This window comes from Rattus norvegicus, chromosome 12, assembly GCF_036323735.1.
Source record: "Rattus norvegicus strain BN/NHsdMcwi chromosome 12, GRCr8, whole genome shotgun sequence".
In the NCBI taxonomy this organism is placed as follows: domain Eukaryota; kingdom Metazoa; phylum Chordata; class Mammalia; order Rodentia; family Muridae; genus Rattus; species Rattus norvegicus.
The window spans coordinates 42,412,763-42,423,276 of record NC_086030.1 but is presented as its reverse complement, the minus strand read 5'-3'; the positions used below and the strand labels follow the sequence as shown (position 1 = coordinate 42,423,276).

Sequence of the window (10,514 nt, the reverse complement as noted above, 5' to 3'; positions counted from 1 at the left end):
TTCTTGGTACTAGCCTTAAAGTTTTCCTTTGAAGACTGAGTACAGTCACAGGTGTTTTTTTTTTTTTTAACAAGGATGTTTTTTTTAACCAGCTCAAAAACAGTCACCCTAGACCTCTGATTACCACTAGCACTCCATTCTGTTTGTGTCACTGGAGCAGTGGCTAGAACAAGTACCTGGACTTGACTTCTTGTGTGTGGGTAGACTTTCAGGAAGGAGAGGGGCTGCAGAGACAGCTCAGTCAGTGGTCAAGGGCACCCGGTGCTATTGTAGTATTCACTCTCCAGGACCCACACGACAGATCCCAACTTCCTGTAATTCCAGTTCTAGGGGACTCAATGCCTCCTTCTGGCCTCCCTAGTGCCAGGCACTCATACACATAATAAATAAATAAATATTTTTTTAAAGAAGAGAAGTTTATATTAAGCTCAAGAACGTGTGGGGTCACATTAAAAAGTTGATGCTATTCATCTGCAAATGTAATGCTGTCCCATGAACTTCAGTCAACTTTTAAATGAGTATTTGGACATCAAAGTGCCTTCCCAAGGGCTCTGGAGAGATGGCTCAGCAGTTAAGAGAGCACTAGGTGTCTTCCAAAGGACCAGAGTTCAATTCCCAGTACCCACATGGCAGCTCACAAGTGTCTATAACTCCAGTTCCAGGGGGTCTGACACCCTTGCACACATATGCATGCAAAGCACCAAATGCACATAAAATAAAAACAAATCATTAAAAAAAAAAGCACATTCCCTTTCTCCTAGCACCATGTATTTAACCAGATTTGTTAGTATTGCATGGAACAAAGAAAGACAGAATTCTTCTGTGGTCCAGTTGCTGTGTTCTCCTGGGTCTGCAGGATGGAGTGGGGCTCTTCTCTCCAGGTAGACCAGATGGACAGAGCAAATGACTTAGTAGTCCTTTGCAAGTTACCATATAGTTAGATTTTACACAACATTCTTGTATGTGATCATTAGCAACTAAAATTGCTCCTTCCTCTAAAATAAAAAAAAAAATAGAGAGACTATAAGTATGCCTCTTGTAGCAACATTAACACAAACTCTGCAGAGTTTTTTAATGCCTAAAACTGTTTAAATATGGAAAAATACAGAGTCACATATCACATACCTACATTCTTGCACCTAGATAGAAAAAAAGCACAAGGCATGTTCAAATATGTTTGTTTTTACATTTATTCATTTAGTGTGTGTGTATGTGTGTGTGTGTGTGTGTGAGAGAGAGAGAGAGAGAGAGAGAGAGAGAGAGAGAGAGAGAGAGAACATGTGTATGGAGGTCAAAGGAAAGCTCAAAGAAATCTGGACTCTTTCTACCATGTGGGTCCCAGGGATTGAGCTCAGGCTGTCAGGGTTGGTGACAAGCACTCTCACTGGCTGGCCCCTCTCATAGGCCCCTTCACTATATTTCCAATGTCCGCACTTGTGTGTGTTCACCTGAGCTGTCCCCACCCTGCTGGGTCTAGGCGTCTTCCCCTGCAGAATGGGAGCGTGCAGGCTAAAGCTGGTAAGGACTGGCTGACGCAGAAAGGGAGGAGGCTTCACCCTGAGCTATTCGGTGGAGTACACACAGAGAGAGAGAGGCCATTTCTGGTACTTAGGCGGGGACACTGTGAACTGCCCTTAATCTATGGTAACACATCCCAGTCTTTGACACCAAGACAAACAATTCTTTGCTGTTGTCTATTTCACAGACTCAAAATAAGCAATAGGCTCTTTGGTTGTTTTGTTTGTTTGTTTGTTTGTTTGTTTGTTTTCTGTTGACACCCCAGTCAACTCAGAGAAAAGGAACAGAGACTTGAACTGTAGGATTGGCCTGTTCTGGAGTTGACATTGCAGTTAGCTGCAGGTGCCTCAGAAGTTTTGACTATCTCAGGAAGTCCAAAAGGAAAAATATCAATAGTTTCCTGCCTTGCAAAAGCAATCTGTAAGGAAGAAACACATAGGACACGGGTGGAGGCGAGGGTCTGCGTGAATTCCCACTGAATTACTTAAAAGACAAGACCTTGGGACCAATGGCTGGCGGTGTGGTTCAGCAGTCAGGCCCATACCCCACGTGCACATAGTATAGCTGGGGGTTCAATTCCTAGCAAACACACACACACACACACACACACACACACACACACACACTTATTAAAAAAGAAAAAACAAAATCAAAATAAAACTCAACTTTCAAGGTGTTGTTTTTCTGTATGTTTAATTTTGCCAGACATGCAGCCACTCAGAGAGTTCTACCTTTGAAACCAGTTTACTTTCGATGGGGGCAGGGGACATACTCTGCTAGTGTTAATGGGGTTTTATTCCTTGCTGTGCCAACTTTTGGGGGGGTGCGAAGCCCTGAAAATTGGAAGGCTTTATTCTCGTCTATAAACGGATGTGGGTCGAAGAAAGAAATGAAGGAAAGAAACACTATGCAGACAGTTGTTTTTGCAAACAGCTGGCTCCAACCTCCGAAGCAATTAGCTGTTTTCTGAATAATTCCCTCCGACTGGCTTCGGTGTCTTTCTTTGTCTATTGGCCACTAAGGCCAAGATAGTAAAACCCCCAACTCACTGTGTTTAAAATTTTCTTTAATCAGTTATCAGCTTCTTTTTATGTCAAAAATAGCTTGCTGGTAGCTCCAGTCAAGCCAACTGGCTTCTCTTCAAACTGGTTTGTCTGAGGCTGGGCCTCCACAGGAAATACTCGGCTCTTACTCCTCGATGGGACCCCATTGATGTCAGCTGGAGTTGGGCCATTTTCTTGGGCTAATAAAGCCCCCAGAATCCAGGCTGAGGACCTGATGAAAGATGCTGGCTGCTTTCAGTGGCAACGGAACAATACAACATGTCCTGGAGGGGAGGGAGGGAGGGAGGGCTAGTGATCCAAACCTGCTTCCAGACAAGTCCTGAGGGTGTAATGGGTGGTTTGCATTTCCAGAGCTGTAGGGGTGGGGGGGAATGAATGACAAAATCTGGGGAATGATAAAGGCAAGAGGAATGGGCATATTTTTCAGCATAAATGATAAAAAATATACCTTGGGCAGAAGTATGACTCTGTTATTACTGTTACTGTCTCTTTCTTTCTTTCTTTCTTTCTTTCTTTCTTTCCTTCTTTCTTTCTTTCTTTCTTTCTTTCTTCCTCTCCCCCTCCCCCACCCTCTCCCTCCCTTCCTCCTCCTCTTCCTCTTCCTCCTCCTCTTCCTCTTCCTCTTCCTCCTCCTCTTCATCTTCCTCCTCCTCTTCCTCCTCCTCTTCCTCTTCCTCCTTCTCCTTCTCCTTCTTCTAGATAGGATTCCTCTTTTTTTTTTTTTTTTGGTTCTTTTTTTCGGAGCTGGGAACCGAACCCAGGGCCTTGGGCTTCCTAGGCAGGATTCCTCTTTGTAACAGCCCTGGCTGTCCTAGAACTTGTTTCCTAGACCAGGCTGACCTCGAACGCACAGAGATCTGCCTCTGCCTCTGAGTGCTGGGATTAAAGGCTTGAACCTGGCTGTTCTTTTCTCTTTTCTTTTTCTTTATTCGTTTGCTATGTGAGGGACAGAGTCATCATGTCTCAACCTTCTGAGTACTGGGATCCTGAGCTGAGGGCCACCACCGCACCTGGTTCTATTACTGACTTTATTTGGGTGGGGATTAAACAAAGGGAGAGACTCAGGAGATGGCTCAGAGGACCTGTGTTTGGTTCCCAGCACCTACATGGGATGGCTCATGTCTTCCTACAACTCCAATTCCAGGAGATCCACTGCTCCTTCCGGTCTCCAAGGGCACCGCATGCACGTGGTGCACGTGGTACACTCTGACACACAGGCATACACAGATAAAATAAGTAGGTTTGTCTTCTTTAAAAATATAGCGTGAGATGCGCTGACATAAGGTGTCCCCAAGACAAACTGTGATGGCTTCCTCAACCATTCATGAGCCCTTCCACGTCGGAGAAACTGCTGTTCTGCAGAACCCATTTAACAGTGGACCCTATTTGTGATTTTTGCCATGTTCAAGCTCTGTTCAATCATTTCACGGTCTGTTTTGAGACAGGGCCTCTTTTAGACCAGGCTAACTTTGAGCTTTGTATGTAGCCTAGGTTAACCTTGAACTCTTGCCTCCGATTCCTGAGCGCTAAAGTGCCAATGTTACAGGTGTGTGTCACGACACCTACACTTGGCTTTGTCCGAGTTTTTATTCATTTTTCTGAAACTGAACATCTACTTGGGACTCTTCTGAAGCGCGATTCATTTGACAACTCTCTCTCACACATACACACACACACCCGTGTGTAATATATATTATAATTATATACATAATTTCTAAGGAAGTAGATACAAAGTAAATATACTGTAAACATCTTCCTTGACCATTTACCTGATTGTAACTGAAATCCCATGGGACACCTGAGGGTCATGATTTAAGAACGGAGGACTGGCTCTGAAGAGACCTGACCAAAAGCTTGGTTTCCACAACAACAGTGTGACTATGTCCAGGTGATCTCATAAACCTGTGTGAGCTTTAGTAAGTGGGGTAATGCCGCCTTGATGATGGAATCCTAAGACTTAAAAGAAGACTGGCCATGTTGAGATCTGTAAGGTGCCTGGAAGGTAAAAAAATGCTTCTGGGCTGGGCGCAGGGTGGGGGTAGGGTGGAGCGTGGGGGGTGTGACTCAGCTGTAGAGTCTGCCTAGAATCCCCCTGTGAGGGCTCAGTGTGAGAGAGCCCTGGCGTCCCCTGACCCCCTACGCATGCGCATGCGCATGCGCATGGTGGTCAGCCTCCCTACACATAAGGGGGTCAGTGTGTACTTAGATCTAACTTTCAGAGGGTGACAGAAACCTTGGGGGTGATGACAGGGCCTGGGCAGGAGCAGCGCCAGGGTCATCCGGGTGAGCTCACAGAAATTCTCCGGGAATATAAGAAAACACCTCCCGCCATCTAATCTCCAGCCCGAATGCAGTCAGTTTTTTATAAAGCAAAAATCGTTCTAAAGAGCTTCTGGTCCGTGTGCATGGTGCAAGATGTGGCAAACGCTGTCAGACGGTTCTAATGGGAATCGAGTGCTCGCCTGTGAATCTGTTCTCAGCTACTCTCTCTTGGAAAATGGAAATGTTATTCCCAGCATAGCCAGGGAGTGCCCACCCACACCTTTCATTCTGTCACTAGGAGGTTATTTATAAAGTTTAATGAGTCCCACGCACACGTCCCAGTGATCACCATTTCACAGCAGTCTTTGATACACAACTTCTCCTGAAGCTCCGGATGCTGCCGACAGGGGAGGGGAGATGGAACCACTCTGTGCTCTTTGTGTAAGAAAACAGACAAAGGTCCTCTTAGTGTGAGAACACCACTTCCTAGTAGCCATGACACTGCCACTCCCCAAGGGAGGCTGGGAACACAAGCAGCTTCAGAGTCAGAGAGCCTGGTCTTGTGTTGGTGGGACTATCAAGAGGACCAGGTTTTACTGATCTTTGCACACCTACTTCATGAAGCAAGCAGTGATCGTTTGGTATCACACTGGCAGTATTTAGCAAGACCCTGCTTCATTCAGCTCTCAGAACCCCCAACTGACTCACATTTAAAAAGGGCAGCAGATAGGGAACCCGGCTTGTAGTTCAGTGGGTAGAGCACCTGCCTAGTATGAGCAAAACCCAGAGAGGTATAAACTGGTCGTGGGAGAACACGTCCTGTAATTCCAGCACTAGGGAGGCAGAGAAAGGGGGATCAGGAGGTTCAAGGTTATTCTTGGCTATGTAGTTGAGTTCAAGGTCAGCCTAGAGTACATAGGAACCTACCTGGATAAAAAGGAGAGAGAGAGAGAGAGAGAGAGAGAGAGAGAGAGAGAGAGAGAGAGAGAGAGAGGGAGAGAGAGATTTTTTTACTGCCTGAGTTCAACTTCCAGAACTAGCATGTAGAAAAAAATAATGGAGACCTGATGCTCACCAAGACATAAGGATACACACACACACACACACACACACACACACACACCTGCACATCACATACATACACATACACACATACACAATAATAATAAAATTAAAATTAAGAAAGAAAGAAAATTAATTAAAGAGAAGGATTTTTTTTTTTTAAATCGGATCATGAAATTGAGGAATCTTACAAGGTGCTGGCTTCAGGCCAAATCAAAGAAACTTGGCAGTGCCTCTATATAGCACACTATATGATTTACATAATACATCAACACCGAGGCTGATCTGTACTTCTGTAATAAAGGTGTTTGCCCTCAGAAGACAGAAGCCTGACAACCTGCGCTCAATCCTTAGAACCCACTTAAAAATGGATGGTGAGGACTGACTCTACATTAGCTGTCTTCTGGCCCACAAATGGGCACCATGGAACTTCCCCCCCCCCACATTATGTGCACACACAGTAGCAACAAATAAAAAAATTAAATGATACATATACTATACAAAACTTGTTTTTTAATTATGTGAACGTTCATCTATGTGTGAAGGCAGTGACGGCAGAGGCCAGGAGAGGGCGCTGGTTATCTGGAGCTGGAGTTACAAATGGTTGTGAGCTGCCCGTGTGGATGCTGGGAATTTAATCTGAAAGAGCAACCAGTGCTCTTAACTGCTGCGCTAGCTCTTCAGACGTACAGTTTCTAACTGAAGCACATAAACTAAAGACACTGTTTCTCTTCTCTCTAAAGAAAGGGCTGCTGTTTACTGAGAATGAGGAAGGCATCTTCCTGATCCCCAGCACAGTCACCTGGCCAGACATCTTCCCATCTTCTGTCTTTTACCAAAACCACAGTTTGCATTTCATTACTGTGGATTTTCCCACCTACAGCTTTTCAGTCTTTTCCTTCTACGTGGGTGGAAGACAGTTTCCTTGGCTTGGCAATTTGAAAGAATACAGTTTAACTGTTCTGTGAAACATCTAGAGATTTGAGTTTCTACAATGTTACTCTGTGAATTTGTATTTGTTTGTTGTTTATATATTTAGTTATCTACCTACCTACCTACCTGTCTACTGAGACAGAATCACCTTATATAGCCACCTCAGTCTGGTCTCCCATCCATGTGATCCTCCTGCCTCTGCAGAGTGAACGGGGAGGGTTCACTTGAGTTCTCTCCAGTCAGGTATATTTCCATGGTTCTGCTTCTGGATTTGGGTCACCTGAAAGGGCATGTTCAGGAAGGCAGCCTTTGTGCAGAAACAGAGATGTTCTGATTGCCCTTCATTTCACATGCCCAGTATTCCAGAGTGGGACTGACCTAAAGATATTTCATGCACCTGACTTTTTACCCACAAGCGCCTTGACCCACACAGTGTGGTGGAGTTACGAAGGGATTGTTATTGAACTGAGAGCATACTGCTCTTCCGGAGGGTTCCACATTGGGCAGCTCACAACTACCTGTGCCTCCAGCTCTAGGGGGATCTGATGCCTCTGGTCTCTAAGGGCTCCTGTAATCGTACACACAGACACATAGATGTTCACAGAAATAAAAATAATGATAAGAAATCTAAAGATATTATAAAGCCGGTTTTATCTGCTGCACCTCCACCATTTTCTCTCATGGATAGAGACAATGACAGGTTGTAGTGACTTTAAATTTGAGTTAAAGTAAGGTAGACATTTGGAAAAGGGCCTGCTGGAGCCCTGAGGGGTCCGTATCTCAAGTATGATTTTGTACATACGTACATGATGAACACACAGATGTAAATTTGTTTTTGAGATAGGATTTCTCTGTGTAGTCCTGGCAGTCCTTAAATTCACTCTGGCAACCAGGCTGGCTTCAACTTCGGAGATCTGCCTTCTCCCTCCTCCCAAGTGCTGAGATTAAAAGCACGCACCACCACCACCACCTGGCTACACATATGTATATTCTTGATTCCATACAGCCAGCTCCCACTTTATAATATAAGCTGCTTTTAATTTGCCTTTCTTTTGGTCTGTGCTGAGGACTGAACACAGAGTCTCACACGTGTTGAATATGGACTGAGAGAGGAGCTGCCCCCAGCTAATGGAATACGTGTGGGGTGAGGCAGGACCTTCATCCGCTTCAGTCTCTGCTCTAACTTCAGCACCAATAGGTCCAGGCATGCTGTGGCCAATATTGAATTGAGCTGTGTGTCCCTGCTTGGTACCCTGGAGGCTGATTTTGGAGTAAGATGAGATCAGAGAATTAAATGAATGCATATAGTTCAGATCCACATCTGCTAAATTTCTTGTGCATGTATGTGTGCATGTATATATGTGTGTGCATGTATATTTGTGTGCATGCATGTGTATGTGTGAATGTGTGTGCATGTATGTGTATGCATTTGTGAGCATGTATATATGTGTGTGCAAGTATATGTGTGCATCATGCTTGTGTATGTGTGAGCATTTATATGTTGGTATGTATGTGTGTGCATGTGGACGTGGATGTGTGTATGCATGTGTATGTGCCTGTATGTGCATGTATGTTTGAGCATGTATATATGTGTGTATGTGTGTATGTATATGTGTGTATGGATATGTGTGCTTGTATATGTATGAGCATGTGTGTGTGCATGTATGTGCACACATTTGTAAGCACATATATATGTGTGTGCATGTGTATGTGTATGTGTGTGTGTGCATGCATGGGTGTGTGTACATGGTGTTGTTTATCTCCTCTTTTGTTGAGATAGGATCTTTCTCACTGGTCTGGAGCTCACCGAATAGTCAAGGCTGGCCCAGGGATCCACCTGTCTCTACCCCCTCAGCTCTAGAATTGCAAGCATGTGCTGTGCTGCCCTTACTTCAGGGGCTTAAACTCAGGTCGTCTTGCTCATGCAGCAAGCACTTGGCTGACGGAGCTGTCTCTATAGTCTCCCACATCTGTAACTTTTCTTCTCAATGACACAGAGTGGGCATTTGTGGTGAGAAAGGTGCTAGGGAATGGTGTGAATGAAGCTGAGCATACCCAGTCCTGAGGGCTCCCGGTTGGTTTTTCTTCTTCTGATGTAGTTATCCTCCATGTCCAGTGAGTGGGCTCCTCCAAGGTGCCAATCTGTCAGAAACCCTTCCTGTCTGCAAAAGCTGTCCGAGGTGGGTGTTCAGAACTTCATGCTTCCAGATGCAGTGGCGGACTCTCACTAGACCAACTTCGACAGGTTGGCCTTTGTCCTCTCTGCCTAAAGACTCTTCTCCTGTGGGTGAAGTTTTCTTATGTTACTTATGGGTCACTTCTGCCAGGGGTGTATTGCGTGTGAATGGACCCTCTGCTACCCAGCCCCACATTTTTGGGCCCCATGCGAACCAAGCCTTTGGCTTGGAGGACCCTTGAATTCCCTCCATCCCTCAGAAGAGGATGAGGTCATCTTTGAGCAGCTCCAATCTCTGTCATTGTCTAATAGTCTGGATGCATAGTATATTTGCACAGTTGGGCTCTCTTCTTAAGGACTTGGGAAGGGAAGAAGGACTTTGACATGAATGAGCTGTGATGGGAGGGACTGGAGTTCCTGGGTCCACGTGGGCTGTGCAAATGTTTCCATTGATAAGAATGTTGGTTGAATGTGGATCTTGAAAGAGATGAGTGGGTGTATCTATTCACTGTGGCTTGGTCAACGTTCAGTCATGGCTTCTTCATGATCTGTGGGATGGGGAGAAACCCAACTGGGAAGGTCAGCTGACAGATACTCCCCAAGCCACCTCCATGTGTTTAGCCAGCAGGTCTGCCTCGGAAGGTTTGAAGTGACAAAGCCATTTCCAGTCCCAGCTACCTTCTTGGCCAGACTTGGAAACAGCACTGCTTAAGCTAGTGTCTAGCTAGGAAATAGGTGGGAAATTTCCTTTCTTTGGAAATGTCTTCCCTGGCCTCCAGAATTGGGTGGAAGTCATCCATGGTGAATAATTGCAGGTGATTTCCCCTTGCTTTATTACAACCCTGCCCAGAAGACCAGCACTCAGGTAAAGCCATACCTTGCTAGTCCTTAAAATTAAGATGAAAGGACTAGAGAGAGGCCTCAGAGGTTAACAGAACGCGTTGCCCCTCCGAATTAACTGAGTTTGATGTCTGCACTCACGTCAGGCAGCTCAGAACTGTCTGTAACTCCAGCTCCAGGAGATCTGGTGGATGCCTCTGATCTCCAAGGCACCTGCACTCACATGCACAGAAACATGCACACACACTCACACAATATACACACGCATGCTATACACATTCACTCACACACACACTCTCACACACACACACTCACACACACACACACACACAATTTTAAATAATGGTTTCAAATCGGGGTTAAAGAGTTGAACGTGTGCCTGTAGTTGTCAGCACTTGGGAGAAAGAGGATGGTGAATTCAAGGTCAGCCTTAGCCATGTGATGAGACTCCTCACAAAACAAGGTAATTAGAATTTAAAAAAAAAAGATATCCAAAGGAAAAGCAAAGCGGGGCCGTGAGTAATATTCATGGAACACTTACCAAGCACAAGGCACCCTGCCTGTCACCTGAATACATCCCTGGCAGATGGAGAAGCCTGTAATTATCTTGGCTTTAGAGGTAAAAGTAAACCTTAAAGAGCTTGCCCACCAACAAGACC

The 10,514-nt window shown here is 45.2% G+C and overlaps 1 long non-coding RNA gene across 1 annotated transcript; it reads right to left on the bottom strand.

The window, feature by feature from the left end:
- Positions 1 to 2,566: 2,566 nt before the first annotated feature.
- Positions 2,567 to 4,675, bottom strand: LOC134481193 (uncharacterized). Its single transcript, XR_010056538.1, has 2 exons — positions 4,352 to 4,675; positions 2,567 to 2,845 (listed from the first exon to the last, which is right to left on the bottom strand). It is a non-coding gene; the product is annotated as an uncharacterized LOC134481193 (long non-coding RNA).
- Between the last annotated feature and the right edge of the window lie 5,839 nt (positions 4,676 to 10,514).